We start from the raw sequence: 16,435 nt of genomic DNA on the forward strand, positions 1-16,435 counted from the left end.
TACAACTCATCCATTGAGCCTCTCAGTATTCCAAGAGCAGATAAAACTCCAACAAAATGCTGGTGTTGCATTGCCAAGGGTCCAGTAAATGTCTTCCAGTAAAATAGTTAGTCCACACCAAGACATTGATCTGTAACAGCACAATATTTGCTGCAGCAAACTTTCACAATTTCCACATATTCTCAATTGCAACTTCATTAAGCTTGCATGTGTTAGCCACACATCTGACCTTTGAACTTTGATTGACACCTCACTTGACCCAATGGATGACTGCTTACCACAGGGATGGGCAACTTAAATGATGGAGGGGGCCACAACTTTTCATTGACACTACCAGAGGGCCACATAGGACCGCACACTTAACCAGATATGATAAAACTGCCATTTTAAATATATACGTATATGTATATATATTGAAGCAAACAAAAAATAACCACTTACTGTTATTTTATTTTTTTTTTCAGTGCCAAGGGCTCATGAAAATAAAACATACAAATCACCATCCACCTCAAGGATGACAGAAAGCTGTAGAACAGCAGACAAACATTAATTGCAAGAACTAATTTGTGCATTTTTACACCAAGAAAGAGTTTAACATTTTCCCTGTATACCCACTCTACCTCACCACTACCAGCAGTGGCCACTGGTAAAAAGTCGCTGTTGTTTGCGTATTTTTGATTTGAGGTCCGCTACAATAGCAGCCCTTGCAGCTTCAGTATACTTCTCGTATTTAGCTTTGTGCAACGTGTTGAAGCGGCAACTTAAATTGAAATCTTTCATGGCAGATAACGTCTCTAAGCAGACTAAGCACATAGGTTTGCTTTTAAATTCTGCGAACAAATAGTCTTCTTTCCATTTCACCTGAAAAACAGACACGATTTTCTTGATCAAGTTTTCTCTTTCCTCCGCTCTTAGCCATGGCTCAACGTCTCTTCTTCACTGGTGGAGAAGACCCGGTGGAAGCGTGTATGAGGCGGCGCCTGCATTAAAGGCATGATCTAGTGGTCAACTGTGTCATCACAACTGATTCAGTACCGCAGAGGACACATTTTTATAATTTTAAAAAATTAATCTAAGGGCCACTTCGAGTGAGGTCGCGGGCCGTGTGCAGCCCCCGGGCCGCCAGTTGCCCATCCCTGGCTTACCACGTCCTTGGCACAGTCTTGCCACACCTGGTTCCAACCTTAGAAAAAATAGTATAAAATACTCATTTTCTGTAGTAGTATTATTGTTAGATTTGGAATGGGACTAGGTTAGACTCAAGCTGTGGTCCCATTGTGTTTTCCAGTCCACTCTACCAAGCCATAATCTTTTAGAAGGCTAATAGTATTGAAAAATATTAGGCGGACATATAATCCTTCTTTTTCAGTGTATTCAAACTCCTGTTACTCAGTGCCAGTAGCACTTAGACAGATTCTGAAGTGTTTTTTCATCTTTCAAAAGAGATCACAGCCATGCCGCTACTCCAAAAGGTTCAAGAACAGCTCTAAATTGACTTTGGGTACGCCTTTGTTCAGGTGTTTCTGTTGAAAGTTGAAGGAATTTCAAGGGGTTAAATAAACAGATTGCGGTTGAGACTAAATCAGAGCTGAACACAGAGCGAATGCTGGATGATGAAAAGGTAATGTTACCCCTAGCCCTAATAGAGTTTGCACACCAAGACCGTATTTATTGTCCAAATCACGATCAGTATAGTTCTGCAGCTCTTTTATCGGCAGGTGAAACTCTTCTTGCTCTTGAAGTCTTGTCAGCGTGTTATGAGCTCAATATTTTATTTATATTTTTCTACCTTGAAGAAGTGATTTATATTACGCGGGGCCTTGACTTGTAAAAGAATATGTACAAATGATTAAAGATAAAAATCAAATCTCTTTGTATTAATTCATGAGGAGCAAGAGACAGAGGTATAAACATAACAGTTCCAATGCTGTACAAACTTTATTTTAAAACTAGAGAGAAGGGATCATATATAAAAGTTTCTTTATGACAGAAGTGATGGAAGAGAGAAGAAGTGGAAGATAGAAAAAATAGAAAATGATGATTGATCAGATTAGCTGCAGGTCAAGCAGATTTCTCCAGCACTCAGTATGGAGTCAGCAGAAGAAGTCAATAATAAGATATCTCTCTCCACCAGAGAGCCTGGCCCTCGTGTTCCAACTTATGCACTGTGGGCGTCGTTCCTAAAAGCACTCCTCATAACCCTCCTAAAAACTTAGAGGGAAGCGAGTGAAACTTTTCAAGAGACGTAGCCAGGATTTAAGTAAATGTCACAGTAATTAATTGATGTTACAGTCAACGAAGCCGGGGATATTTTCATCTTTGGTGGTGCCACTCGGGAACTAGCTCAGGCAAAGTGTGCATTACCGCCTATCTATAATAGATGTGTCACGTTCACCACACAGAGCTGTAGCTGGAAGGACTGTGTAAAGGGATATGCCACATGCTCCAGACTGAAATGAAGGCCTGATGGAGCACAGACACACTCACAGAGTCTGCCGTGGCGGCACGTATTGTGAAATCATTTCGAGAGGATTCAGATAAAAGAAAAAGGAACGACACGTGAAACATCCCAGACTGAATTTGAACCCACATTATTTGAGCTATAAGGTTGAATTAATTTCCCATGCTGTATTGTAAACTGACACTAACATGGGCTTTTCACATTCACAAAAAGATCAACTAAAGTACAGAGAATGATTAATTTCGAATATAAATTATGATCACAAGGATATCTTATCTATTTTTGTTCATATGAAGCTAGGGATTGTGATTTTGAGTTTGCTGAAAAACAGAGCTCAGCTGGATTTGCTGTCTTAACACAGCAAAAAATTGTTTATTTTGTTCAGTTCATGAATACAATCATGAAAGATTCCCTTGTAATTGAGAACTCCTGCATTTCACTTTCATACTCTTGATGCTTGTTTTGCACAGAATGCAGAAGAAAAGTTTTTGAAAGCAGAAAAGTTACCTTTAGAAACGACAGTGTCTCGGTAGATTTGGTTCATCCAAACTGACACTTTCATTGCCAAATACAGACATCACCCAAAATTGGGTAAACTAATAGCTTGTATATTGTATCTGCCAGTGAACAATGAATAATGAGCAGACAAGACTTCAGTGACTGTTCTGATTAATATTAAGACAAGGGTTCATGTGTTCAGCCAGAAAATCAAATGTGATAGACAAGAAATGAAAGGATACCATGACAGGGAAACTTTTCAGATAGATAGGTATGCTCTTTACATGATCAAATAAAATCATTAAGCCAAAACAATTATCTATATACTCCGATCAGGCATAACTTTATAACCACCTTCCTAATATTGTATAGGTCTCCCCTGTGCCTCCACAACAGTTGAGACTCATCAGAGAATGGACATGGGCCTTCTGAGGGTGTCCTGCAGTGTATGGCAACAGAATGTTGTGGGGGCCTTTGGGTCCTATGGGTTGAGGGGAGGGGCCTCTGTGGATCATCCCACAGACACTTGACCAGTTTGGGATCTAGTGAATTTGGAGGCCAGGTCAACACCTTGTGCTGTTCTTCATGTTTTTTAAAATAAAATAAAATAAAATAAAGAAACTTGGCTCTCAAATATACAAAAATACAAAAAAATATATATACACAGTATATATATATATATTCTCTGCGGAGTGAATGACACGCTGCACTCTGCTCTTGTCCTTAGCAGAGGCTGCAGCATACCAGGTGGTGATGGAGTTGGTGAGGATGGACTCAATGATGGCAGTGTAGAAGTGAACCATCATTGTCTTTGGCAGGTTGAATTTCTTCAGTTGCCGCAGGAGGTACATCCTCTGCTGTGCTTTTTTAATTAGGGCACTGATGTTCAGCTCCCATTTGAGGTCCTGGGAGATGATGGTGGCCAGGAAACGTTTGGTGCCATCAAGGAGTGTCATTGCTATGGGGTGGGGGTGTCTGGTCTTCTCTAGGTGGGTGCTACATGTCTAAGTAACATCCACATGAATGCCAGGTCCAAAGGTTTCCCAGCAGAACATTGTATCAGAAGATGGTCAATGTTACTCATTTCGTCTGTCAGTGGTTTTAAGTCTACAAGTCTGTCAGCAAATGATTAGTTGAAAGGGTGGATTAGCTTTTAGTAAGTGAACAGTATAACCTACGATGCAATTGTGAGGTCATTAAATTAAAGGTAGAAGGTTAGAATCTGTGGGCCTCACCCACAGAGCTCGGAACTGGGGTTATTTGTGTAACCATCAAAAAATTTATGTTTCTCAGTAACCAAACCACACACACATGCAGACGTTCTAAAACAATGTAATCCTGCAAAATCCTAGAAAGTGTGAGTACAGTCCTTATACTGTCTGGGCTGGTTAAGGATGTTGGCACATGCATATTTTGGCAGGGGTCTATGGGTGAGGCCAAACGTTGCCTAGGCAACAGACGGCCACATCCGCTCGACAACACACACTCACACATATACTCTTTTAATGGGGAAACTCATCAAGGGACTTGTCCGGTACACACATTCGCACACTTGTGCACAGACATGTATTTCCATGAGTGAGGACCTTCCGTTGACAAACTACATAATCCCAGCTAAGTTCCTAACCCTAACCACAACCGAATCATAACCTTTAACCTAAAACCAATTCTTAACAAACACACACACACACTGCATGCTGACATCACTTCCTGACTCTGATGTGTGATCAACCATCCACAACTGTGTTAATGAGTTGCTATTGTAAGAAGCAGCTGGGCGACCCGTCTCTGACTCTGTGCGAAGCAGCTACAGGCGGATTATACTAATGCACGTTTAAAAACAACAATATGACGACAGCGAATTATTTTAGTAAGTTGTGTCGCATTATAGTAGGCATTTATCAAACTTGGAAAGTTATTGCTCTTTTGCCTGCGGCTTTATTGCCTTTTATCTTCCCCACTCGGAGCCAAAATATCCTGATGTGTTTGCTGCAGATATGGGTATTGTTTCACTGAGTCGGTAAAAGCATGGAATTAAGATAGAGAAAGGCACAGGGGACATAAACAAGGAAATGGGTGTTATGAGACAAGCTTATCTTTGAGTGTCTATTTGAGAGCAGCAAAGAGTTCGTATTTGTACATCAAGATCCCAATGTCACCTGAGTGGCAGATACATGAAAAATGGTTGAAGGCTGGGATTATAATTGCTATCAGCTTTGTTTTGGAGTTAAGGTTAAGGTTCAGTCTATAGCTTTGTCAGGCGGTGGGGATTAAAGTTCGAAGAATAATGTGATCACAATGGGGTTATCACACGTGCTGTTCAAAAATTGTGTGTGAAACCACCCACCCCTAAAAAACCCAAGGACTCATTACTCACGCACGGCTCAATCAAAAAAGAGCAGAAGTCAGGATTTATTTTAATGAAAATGAGGCAAGATGTTCCTTTGGTACTTGTGAATTACCCATGGATTTCATCATCATGCCTGGCCTTATTTGCATTACAGTAAGACAGGCTGTTGAGGAACCTGAGACCAGACTGTGTGCCCAGGAAGACCTGAATTCAAATTCTTTTCAGTCTAATGAGGTCAGCCTCAGTCTCATAGTCAGAGGTCCGGGGTCTGTGGCTCAATACATCAATACTTAAGTGTGTGTATGTCTGTAATCATTTCTCTTTATATGGCCCATCACAAAAACTGTGGGAGAAAACTGCTCAGGTCGGATGTATGAAAGCTGGGATAGGTATATGTTTGGGTAGGGAAAGCACCTACAAAGCATAGCAAGAGCAAGCAATTTTCATTTCATAGTTCTTTTTTTTTTATATAATCAAGTTATGTTTATTGTGTTCAAGTAGGTTTTGCTCTGAATATTTAAAAGGTTGCAGCATCTCAAAACCTTGGACTGAGGCTCGGCAAGTAGAGAAGGTTGTCCACAAACCAGAGGGTTAGAGATTGGAACCTTGGTGCATGGACACTGAGTAACTTGGTGTACCAGTAGGTAGAAAAGTACACCACAAATACAAGACCGTTCACCAGGACCATTGGCTAAAGATGGCACAGCGTGAGTGGCGATGAGAGTGATACAGTAGTTCTTTTCTTCCTGCTCCTGGCAGCACCACCCCTGCTGCCAGCAAACCACAAGAAACACAACGCTGGCGAATAGCATAGATAATGTAGTACTTCTCTGTAATAAATGCAAGTGCAACTTCCAGTTCATAATGAGAGCAGCACAGTCATGCTGAATTTAGTTTGCTCTTATGTTTTGTTAATGTCTACTACATGCCAGGCAGGGGCGATGTATTTCTGTATTTCACTGTCAAATAAAGCTGATTGGATTTTTGCCCACTGTTTTATTGTTTGCTTTATTGTGCAATATTACACCTCGTGAAATGACGAGGTAAATATTGTCAGGGTATGCTGATACATACGTCTGCCTATGTGCTGCTGTAGCAATGTGAATATCCTGCTGTGGGGTTAAAAAATTTCATCTTCTCTGAGGCTCGCTCAGCCTTTCTAGTGCACCTTCACAAGTCTCTAAGTATTCTGATGCCAAATCAAAAGAATAATACAAGTTGTGGTAAAGTAAAAACTGCAGCTTGTTCTAAACTTGATACTTCAAAGGCCTTTCACAGAGAGTGAAGTAACACTTTTAACTGACTGATTTGTGTTTTTGAATGTTTGCCCGCTACAGTCCCGGTAGTCCATCATTCTACACACGTTTTGATCCAAGTTAACGAGCTGAAACCTCTGTAAGACCCTCAGCTATGGATCCCGAAATATTGGTTTCTCACCTCATTAGCATGCCACAGTGCATTGGCCATTTCACAGTCTGCCCCGGGGCATCAGTGCAGCGTGGTAACCAACAGGAAGTGACAGAAGACAAATGAATGTTGACAAATATGATGACTGATGGTGATCCTCCTAGCAACTCTGATTTTATGGTTTGGGCTTTTTCTTCCTCAAGCTGATTTATTACTGCAGAGCATTAACTTTGCAGTTTTTGAAGTGGACGCACACATAGAAATGAGGCTTTTAGACCTATTAGCAGTTACCTTGAGGTTACCATTAAGGTTGCTTGATGGTAACCTCTTATGGTCACCAGTCACCCGCCAATACATCAAAATGACCAATCAATCAGCATTTTTCATTCATATTGTGATGTAGAACAGAAATTTGTATTGGCGCTCTTGGCAGCCTAGCAACAGCGGAAACCATTAGTGGGAATATTAATGTGATGCAACAATGAAGCAGCTACATAGAAAAATTAATTTCCATCAGCTGGCCAATTGTGTATCCTCTGTGATCATAGTGGTGGCCAAAACCCTGTCATTGTCAATTTATGGAAATGAACCCGCAATCATTAGTAATCATTTCCAACAATTTGTGTCATGTGCTCAATTTGGAACAGTGTGTGATAGAGTTTTCGCTTAGTCTGTCCCCAGCCTCGGACAGTTTAATAAACGGTTCCGGCGGCAGATTTACAACATGACCGTCAGCCTTATTAGCTCAGTTGTGCAGTAAGCATGACGCACTTATGAGTTTGGTCATGCAGTCCGGTAACTGGTCACTCCTGACTTCCGTAGAATGATGTCTGAGAACGTGCTCCGAACGCGCTTCGTCATTGTCAATGCAGATTAAGATATTGATCTCTTTTGCGAAGGTTGAGGCCTGCAGCTGCTGGACAAAGGATTTCAATATAACGATTTCCCATTAACCCTTTATTCTCTCCACAGGATGGCATGGTTAGAAGGTCTCACTTTGTCGCAACATATTCAGGTTTTGCCATGAACTAGGTTGAGGCCTGAAAACAATCTACTTCCTGTGCAAAACTTGGCTTTCACGTGATGGATGTCTTGTTTGCTACAGACTCAATTACAAGATCACAAACTGAATGGAAAGCTATCCATGGAGCGGCATGTTCAGATGAATGCTCTGTCTATGTGTCAATGTAGGATGATTACGTTAGCCAGAAAATGTACGGATGTATATAATATGATATATTAGAAAACAAACATTTACAATATTTTGCATAAAAATCACATGAATGTCTTTTGGAGAGCTGTGTGGAGCTCTCCTCTTTGCCCTGATACACTTTTCTTTTTTTTCTTTTTTTTGAGATGTGCTGTCTCCATGAATCTCTATAATGGGTTAGGGGTAGGGTTGGGGTTAGTGCAAATGCAAGAACAAGTGCAAGTGCAAGGGGAAAGTGCTAAGTTAGAGTTTATATAACCACAATAGATACAATAGATGCTAAGGTCCCCGTGAAAGTAAACGTGATGTTTATGTGTTTTGTTGTGATGTGTCTTTGCAGCATCTGGTCCAAGAATGACGGGTGCTTTTGTATGCTATATGAATAATTAATTTTTTTTCCAGGAAGTGGAAAACGTTGACGTCAGTGATTCATCCTGCAGCCAGGGGCCAATATTAATTTTGAGCAAAATACATTTTTTGACCATCCCTCAGTCGCACATGTGTGGTCTCACTCCACAAATACTGTCTTCTAGGCCATCTTCTCCCTCACCCCTGTCAAATTCATCCGTCAAATCTGCAGGCGTAGGCAGCGGTGGTGCCGAGGAGTCCTCATCAACAGAGAATATCGTCAGAGCTGATACGGGACGCTCTGCTGTGCCTGCTCAGGCCAGTGGAGTTGACCAATCAGAGCAGAGAGAGCTTTTCCACAGTGGGGGTGGTTTCATTTGGTTCCTGTTTCAACCTTACCAGGAAAGTGTATGCAGAAGCAAATAAAACTCTGCAAGTCATTTCATGGGAAATTTATGCAGTTCAAGAGAAACTGACGTTGAATGTTGTGACACATGGATTCGCCCAGTTGTGATTTAAGCTCTCTCCGTGTTGTAATTGTAATCTTGGTGTTCATGGAATCGAGGTGCAGAGCGCTGAGGTCACAGTACTACCTGCTGCTGTAAATTGGGACTGCTAAACTGTAGTTTGACCCCCTTTCTCTGTATAACAATGCGGGGTGAGCACAACTGCGCAGGAGGTGCCGGTGACTCACCGAGTGTGGAAATAGAAAATCAGGCAGTGGAAAAATTCTATTAAAATGACTGACTGGCCTTCTACTTGAGTGGAGGCTGTAGGTGACAGAAGAAGAAGTGCTAGCTTGCTTCTGCTTTATGAATGGAAGGGAAAATCTGAAAGGGTCCTTACTCTTTGTAAAGAAAGACATAAATTATATGAACATATATAGCTGAAAATGGGAATTTACTCCTATCATGAAGTTTTCTGAGGATGTATAGACACAGTCCAATCAGTTGAAGACAAACAGTATTGGTTCTCATTCCTGGATAGTTTTAACATATTTAGAGAAATATTCAGAAGGAAATATTCTTACACAAAAAGCGAGAATTATTAACATTTCTGTTCAGTTTTAACACTGCACTGCAAAGAATACGCCACATCACGGCGGCTGAGATTCTCGGCAGTCCCAGGATATTCTGAAAAGCGTAGCTGCGCAACGATTTGAAAATTCTGGGTTAAAAAAATAAAAAATAAATAAATAAAGTCATGACTTACTTCCTTGACGTACTGTAGGTTTTCTGCTCTCTTTCTTCATCACCAGCTCCAGATGAGTCATTCCTGCTGCACTCAGCTCATCAATTATACAAAAGCCTCCATCCTCATGCCAGTGGGCCCAGGCCGCATTACTAATTTAACTTTTTATTTTTCTGTTTTCTCTGCCTGCCTAGCTCCCTGCACAGATGAGATGAGGAGGCCGGCAGGAGCATAGTGATGAGGGTGAGCTCCCTGCGAGCTGTAGGAGATTTAAACAGTGCTGTCGAACCACTGATTTAGTGTAACAATTATACTGGGTGAACAATATATACAGTTTTTTTGTTCATTCATGTATTTACTTGCAGAACTGGAAGCACTGCTTAAGATTTGAACCATTGTCAGCAGGAGTATCCAGTCGTGTTTGTTGGCCTTGTAGTGTTAATTAGCATCCCCCGTGTTGTGGTGTCCATCCCTCAACCAAAAGGTCACTTTAAGCTTCACCTCATTTGTCTCCTCTGGTTTTGACAGTTAGGGTGTTATTGGACATTGATCCTTGAATTACGCATCCTTGAATTGCCGTGAGGTCAAGCAATCGGGCCGTGCTAGCTTTTCAGGGCTTCTCCTGGGGGTGATGTAAACAGGTATAGTCCAACCGCTATATATTGGAATGGATCTTTCAGGCTAGTTTGTATTGATTCACATGCATTGTGCTGAAAATCCAACAGATGCAGTTGGCTACTTCTGACATTAGAAGCTTGCGTGTGTGTTACATAACCACAGTGTGGCCCTGATGTATTCTCCAGTAGATGCTATTAACTAGCCCTGGGCATTTAGCCACATCTAATCCTTTCATGTGATTGGTGGTGCTGCCAAAGCTTGCTAGTGAGCAACAGCTGTATCAAGTGCCTCTCACCACCTCAAAGTACTCCTTATGAATTATAAATGCATAATACATGGTAAAGTATGCAGTATATACTACTGAGGCTTCATGAATTTCTGGGGCTATTTTTTTTTTCATTAATGTTCATCCTTGTCCTTGATACTTTTGCCATTGCTTGTAGGTGAAAGTGGTGGAAAAATATTTAGTCATTTTTATTTGTCTGTTTGTTTTAGGGTTGCAGGAGTGTAGGTGAATAGCAATTGTTATTCTGTTCAGTTTTTGGGGTAGTAGTTATTAGTAATTATTAGTAATTAGTAATGTCAAATTCATGACTTAAAGGGGACTGGTTAATATATAACCACTGGTGTGATATACTGTGTTATTAACAATTAATACGCATCAGTACAACTGGAATCCAATTGGAATAATACGATATACATTTATTTTGTTGCATGGTCCTCTTCTAATTGATAAGTCTCTCAAATGAATCCTTTAATTTACAGAATACTAAGTTTAGCTTGGGCACGAACAGGTGAATTGTAGAATGAGGAGTTATGTTTCTTAGTAGGTCTACAGTTTCAGAACTTCAGAACCATGGCAAGGTGATGGCACAGTGTGCAACAGCTTCTGCAAAGATTGCCAAATTAAGAAAAAAACACCAATACGCTTCTTGTCCAGTGCAGAGGAAAGCTGCCATTGCTAACACTTCTTCACATAAAGGACCCCTGCAACTAATCTGTGCTCGTAAATGGAGAAGTTAAACTGAACTTGTCCATATTTTTTGCACACTGAGAAACAATGCTTCATCTTCAACGCTTGAAGTTCAAAGCAGAAAGAAAAGGATAGTAGAAAAAGCTAGTGACAGAGAAAAAGCTTCGTTATAAGAGGAAACTTTCATCGAGGTGGGCGACGCATTCGCAAATGAGCACTCCTGCTTTCGTACTTTCAGCCTTATGCACAGACACTCGCCTCCATGTGAAAGATGACACTCTTCATCTCGGCAACGTAGACTCTGCTTCTCTGTGTCATTAGCAGGAAGCAAAACAAAGCGTCTCAACTTGAACTAGAAGACCTTGGACCATCTGCTACTTTTTTGATTAGGTACAGGTGGAAAGCACTAAGGTTAGTGCCTTTCTTCTGGCCTGATTCAGTCCCAACATGATGAAAGTTAAACAGAAAAAAGATAAACAGAAAAAAAAAATTCCATTCAGTAAAATGACTGGTGAAATGGGACACAATGGAGCACCACCAATTATTTTCCGATCTGAAAAAATACTGCCTTTTTCTCAACACTGAATCTCTCCAAGTGGTTTAATGGTACTGGAGCTGTTTCATCTGTCTCAAATGTTTAGAAGCACAAACTCTATATCAGTGCAGCTGAGTAGCTTATTAAGGCCAGTCATTCATCATCATCAGTTCAGTCACAGCTCCTTGCCCTCTCTTCACCATTCATTAAGTCCTCCTGTGTTGATCTTACAGGTGAGAACATCCTCTCCTCACAGCCGAAGGAGATTATGTTGAGGCATTACCGTATGCAGTCAAAGCATTAGCGGGAAGTGCATTAAAACTAGCCGTCTCAGTCTGGCTCGACACCAGTGTTTAAGTCTGTGAAACTAAGGTCTGAAGATGATGCATTACCGAAACATGAACCTGTGAAGCCATGTAGATTATGCATTCAGCGTTGGGCTTCACGCAGTCATGACTCGCTACAACAAGTGCTTGCATGTTTGAAACAAATGAAACAATAAGAATGTCATTGGGATCGCAAACAAGAACATCCCTCTCCCTCTCTATGGAAGCAGCTCTGGTATAATTCCTCTGTCTGAACACAGGTGATATTGCAGGATTAGCTGTCACACTGCAGACAGGTGGGAGGAGGGACAAATCATCTGCACAGTGTGGTTTCACTTCTACATTTATTTCTACCTTCTGTGAAGTGAATTGTCTGTGTACGGAATGTAGAGCTTGTGTGTTAACACATTTTCACACATATTTTCAGTGTCTGCTTATTGTTGTTAATTCAGTTCAATTACCCTAACATTATGACTGCTGACAGGAGAAGTGAATAACCTTGACCATCTTGTGACAGTTCAGTGTTCTGCTGGGAAACCTTTGGACATAGACATGTAGCACCCACCTAGATCAGACCAGACCAGGCAACCCGACCCCATAGCAATGACACTCCTTGATGGCAGCAGCCATCCCCAGCAGGATGCAGCCTGACACAGACACACACACACAAACGGTTTAGGAACAACTAAAAAAACATGAAGAACAGCACAAGGTGTTGACCTGGCCTCCAAATTCACTAGATCTCAAACTGATCAAGTGTCTGTGGGATGATCCAACGAGGCCCCTCCCCTCAACCCATATGACCCAAAGGCCCCCACTAACAACATTGTGTTGCCAGACACCACAGGACACCCTCAGAAGGCCCATGTCCATTCTCTGATGAGTCACAACTGTTTTGGAGGCACAAGGGAGACCTACAAAATATTAGGAAGGTGGTTATAATGTTATGCTTGATCAGAGTATGTCTATGTAAAGTCACTGAGGAGAGTTGTTATAATTGTATTCTTTCATGTGTGTTCCATGACAAAATAATCACACTTTAATGCCAATCTTCACATGATCTCTATTAGCAAGTACGGTTTGCACTGTTGACTAAGTCCCAGCATGTTAATTTGCTCTCAAATATACTGAAAATGTTAACAGGTCTGCTTACCACCTACCTTCAAGGCTATAGATGTACTTGACTAGTATTTTGTTTTTTATGTTCGCAGCTGCCAGATTTACTGTGTTTTATTTCTCATTGTGTGGAAGCAGGCCATGGTACATCTGGATACCCAGGAACATTTACGTACATTGTGTGGAAGCTTGTTCTGGATCGTATAACAATAGCGGGTCCAGTCACTGTGTTACAACTTACAGTTACAAGTGTGTGGTTGCTCCTTTCATTGTCTCAAAAGTGTGTAATTTAAATTTTGCTTCACAGTCAAGGTCCATTATGAGACAAACAACAGGCTGCGGTCTGAGGAGATTTCCAAGTTAGCAAGCTGTCTGCTATGTAGTTAGCACGGCAGCGGATGATCTTTCAGTCTTTGTGAGGAAAATTGCCTCACCTAAAACATTCACGTTCTTCTCACAGGACTCTGCTTGGCTTATCCATCGTGGTTTGGGCCACAGGCACATAGCTTTAAGACAGATCATAATATGTGATCTTGCTAGAATCTATCTTTGTGGTGTTGTCACCTGTAAACTGCTTGGATATACACTGCACTTTACATTATTTAGTAACCTTAATGTTGAGTCGGTCACCTCACTAATAACCCACCTTTCAAACTAACAGTTACACAGAGTACGTATGACTAACTTTTTACTTTGATTATATCAAATGTTTTAGTTGAATAAGATTTCTTCAAAGTAACAGTATTTCCACTTAAGTGCAAACCCTGCCAACTATAGCCTGAAAACTAGATCCAAACACACAAACTTTTCATAACATCGATCGAAAAATGGTGAGGGTATTGCATTTTTGATATGATGTGTAGCCATCAAAGGCATATTTAAGATTTTATGATTCTGGTCCAAGCGGAGGAGCCAACGTCAGCTCAATCTGCTAGTTAACAGACCTTCTCTTCATTTAGTGATGAGGCGCCTGCTTTTATTTGACTCTGCCCGCGATGAAGTAAACATGGTTTCATAAAATATTAGTGGTAAATCTGCCACCGTCACTGTAGACTGCACATGAGCCAAGAAAGAAAAGCTTGAAAGGAACTGGCGTATTAGTCAAGAGTAGGTGTTCAATGGATGTTTGTTCCGATCCATGATGACTTAAAAAACTGAGATGTTTTTGTTTTGAGCAAATCCATTTGTCCCTTCATTCATCCATCCATCAACTATTACCACTTATCCTCTAGAGCAGGGGTGTCCAGTATGTTGACCTGCCCACACATGAGCTGCTGCAAAAATCTAGCGAGCTAAGTACTTTCCAATTCATATCGACTAAAGAGGGGGTATAAATATGAGTGGGAGTGCTGGACCAAGTAAAAAAGTTTGCTCTAGGCTGGCAACCAGCAGCTACTGTCCAGATTTTGCAACCCTGGCTGACTCCATGTGGAGCATGTCCATGCAGTGACCATAAATGTATTGTATTGTATAAATGCATTGTATTGATTAATATATGTCACCCTGGACAGGTTGCCAGGGCTTTCCATAACATATGTTCAAAAAGCTTTCATATTCAATCATCAATCAGTGCATTCAGCATTTTTAGTGTTTCAGTGTTCGTTCTCTCAATACCATCCGTCCGATGCAGGCATGTGATAATATCGTCTAAGAAAACTGTGCTCTTTTTCATTTCACTGAGATTTACATTGGCAATAACCTGGTCATCAATTCTCAGCAGCCACACTGTCAACATGGACACAACGGTTTATTTCCCTCTCACAGTGAACCAGGAGATTGATTTCTTCTGTTGCATCAGCGGTGTCGTACCGGCTACAAGTCAACTTTGCAAAAGTGAGCGCCGACCAAAAGAAAACCTTCTTCTCGGACTAAGATTAACCTCTTCCTCCACCTGTAAGAACTCCTGTCTGTCATAAACTACTTCATGTTCAGGGGCAACAGTGAGTGATTTCTTATAGGATCGCCTTGGAACTGCCCAAAATCTGAACATTATGTTCCGGAAATCTTTCTCAAGATTTGTAGAATTTGTAAATTATTTTGCGAAAGCAGTCCAAGCAAGGTCAGAAACTGATGTAAATGTATCTGCTGTATACAATTTTTGACAAATAAGAGAAATATATGCATTGATGTGCATTGTAAATCATTTTGAATAATCCAAAAATAGTTTTTTTCCATGTATATAGCTTCGGTATTACAGTTTTAGCTCTCGTTTGATTGGATGATTCATGGTTGAAGCTCATGTGGCAGCACGGTAGCTAAGAAACACATGCAGGGGCAGCTATCATATCTGCTCTTCACTGAATGCTCCCTGCTGAGCTCGTATCTGTGCTGAAGACACAGGTGATGCGCAGGACAATGCCGCTGCCATTGTATTTGCTGAAAAGACAAATATCCAGTTACATGTCCAGCTCTATTCACGGATTTTCCGCATGTCATGGAGCTTGGGTCAAATGAAACAGTGGAAAATGTTCTGACAGGCACCGTTAATGGTTTGTTTTTAACTCCAGCCGCCCGTCATGAGGAGAACATCAGGCAATTTAGTTGAATCATAGAATGCTTATTTTCTGTTGCTGTTATTCACTACTAATAGTTGTCAGGAACAAACATGTACCCAAATGGTTTCCTAGCAACCCAGTTGCAGTGTCTATAACCTGGACGCAGGATCTTCTATGCACTGTGGCTGTTTGTTTGGTCTTTAGTTTATCGCTGACTGCTGCAGCACATTGGGAGGTGGAAAACAGACCTCAAGCACTTCTGCTCTGTAATAAAAGTTTAATCTGATAGCGGTGCCTGCAGGGCCGAACATGCAAATGACGAAAAAAAGCAGACGGCTACTCACAGGAGAAATAGTTCGGACAACATGCATAACTCTGCCAGACACAACCCCGCAGCTGGTTAGGATGTGCGAGTGGAGTGTAGGGAGTTGTATGATGGAGAATTTAAAATGTTGGTCTATTGGAGAAAAGAACATCCCTTGGCTAATTTAGCAGATTGTTTAAATTACCACACTGAGCAGTATAATAATGTCCGATGATATTTGTGCTGGCATCTCAACTGCACTACTGTATGAAAATGTTGCTTTCATGCTAGAGGTACTTCTTTACTGTCTTTTGATCATTTTGCCTTTGTTTTTGCTTTTGGCACTGATGTAGTGGTTGACAGATCCTAGCTTACATCTACAGACTGTTGTTCCACTACTGATGCCAGTCGTTTTTTATCTGGCTGGACTGCTACTCCTTTCAGTAGGACTACTGCCAGCTTGGGCATTATGTAAGGTCCTTTCTTTAATATTGAGCAAAATAGAGGAATTTATTTGTATTTCTTTTAAACGGAGGCTGTAAATCCCAGTAATCCTGTCTGGCAGCAGGAATATGAATTTTTGTCTGTTTTCATGTTTTGCTC

Source organism: Chelon labrosus (assembly GCF_963514085.1).
Source record: "Chelon labrosus genome assembly, chromosome: 16".
Taxonomy (NCBI): domain Eukaryota; kingdom Metazoa; phylum Chordata; class Actinopteri; order Mugiliformes; family Mugilidae; genus Chelon; species Chelon labrosus.